Below are 1,640 nucleotides of genomic sequence, written 5' to 3'. Positions count from 1 at the left end.
TTTGAACTCGTGCAACCACTGAGTACTCTGAGCCAAAAATCTGCTGCTCCGTGATCAAATATCAAAGGTGATCAAATAATCTAAACCCCCAAGCAACAATTTAAGGTAAGCAGGGGAGGGTCTTTGAAAGTTTTTCTTTTCCATGAGTTTTTCTTACTCATTTTAGCTTGGCCTTCCCTTGCAAGATGTATTACATAATGCAGAGATCAAATGGTAACATCAAAAAGTCGATTTTCATGTGTGCCACGGGACATGAAGTTGTGTTTTACATGCAGAGGATCAATCCTGTCTCTGTATCAGGGCTTTTATATATCGCCCACACCATCACTTGCACAAAGTGCATCATGATTACTGTCCGAGGTGCTGATCCTGCAACCCCCAGGACGAGGGAGAAGCCTGTCTGGCGAGCAAACTTGATGAAAAATGAGATTTGTTGTTTCAAACACCAGCGTTATTTATGGGAAGCTTTGCAAGAGATTCCTTGGGTATTGCGTTGTTTTTCTCTTTTATCTTAGGCATCTCTGTGATGATACAAGGCTGTGGGTCAGTTGTTAGTGTGTTTGTTTTGGGATCTTGGGGGGAGGAGCTATTGCAATTTTTTTTCAATGTCAAAGGGAGGATCCAACGAGAATATAAATAAGGCTGGGGAGGGTCTCCCTTTTTTCTAAAAATAAAATATATATATGATATATAATATAGGATTCAGCCAGTTGCCCATCACAATTTTTTTACATGCTGTCTCTAATCATTATCTAACGACTAATTCAAATGGTATTTCCCATCTTGATCTTAAGTAACTCATCTTCACCCATCCCTTATCTAATATATAATCCTTGATTGTGTAATTATCAAGAACTACTCATTTACAAATTAGTAATTAATTATCAGGTCTTTCCTGATTCGTGCCTCACTTGTTCCTTACTGTAGCTTCATGTGAAGTGTTACGGGCACTGGGAATTACAATGCTGTAATTTTTTATTTTAGTACTACTATTTTACCCCTTTTATTGTCTTCCCTTTTGGGACCCTCTTGCATCCCTCGGGTCAAATTGACCCGTGACTTATATGGGATTTTAAAAACAATTCTGAAATAAAATCTTACTTTTTAATCTATCAACATATATTTTCTTTATCTCAGTTTCAAACAATTGAGATAAAATACTGTATATGTTTAGGGAATGCAATCACACAATTAAAAATGGAAGTGTGATTTGTTTTTTTTTGTCATAAGGTTATATTTCATGTTAAAAATCCACTATGTGATCATTCTTATCTTGAACAATGTTTTCATTAACATTCATCACTTTGAAAGCAAACTCTCAATACATCAACTGGAACTTGGAACAATCAATAAATTAAATCACTGTTATCATATGAATTCTTGCAGCGGGGGCAGCCTGTGGTGCTCCTTGTGGCGCATATTCCAAGTGAAGGTCACCTTCAAATTCACTTTCAGAATCAGAATTCTCTGAATTGATATCAAAATGATCCTCATATTTGTAGACATCTTCTTCTTCCACATTGCTATGTGCCTGACTCTCTTCAAATATGAGCTCTAAAGCTCTCTGAACACTAAATGTTTTGATAAAACTGAGGCTGGAAGATTCTGTACTGTGATGCAGAGGTATTCATATTTTTTGT

At 36.4% G+C, this 1,640-nt stretch overlaps 1 long non-coding RNA gene across 1 annotated transcript in view; it reads left to right on the top strand.

The window, feature by feature from the left end:
• The first annotated feature begins 595 nt into the window (after positions 1-595).
• LOC116705567 (uncharacterized) overlaps positions 596-1,640 on the top strand; it is a 9,233-nt gene continuing 8,188 nt past the window's right edge. Inside the window, exon 1 of the long non-coding RNA XR_004335958.1 lies at positions 596-607. This is a non-coding gene — a long non-coding RNA (uncharacterized LOC116705567). The remainder of the gene's footprint in view (positions 608-1,640) is intronic.

Source organism: Etheostoma spectabile, chromosome 17 (genome assembly GCF_008692095.1).
Source record: "Etheostoma spectabile isolate EspeVRDwgs_2016 chromosome 17, UIUC_Espe_1.0, whole genome shotgun sequence".
Taxonomy (NCBI): Eukaryota; Metazoa; Chordata; class Actinopteri; order Perciformes; family Percidae; genus Etheostoma; species Etheostoma spectabile.
Note: the sequence above shows the minus strand (reverse complement) of the source record. Positions and strands in the feature narration are given on the sequence as shown.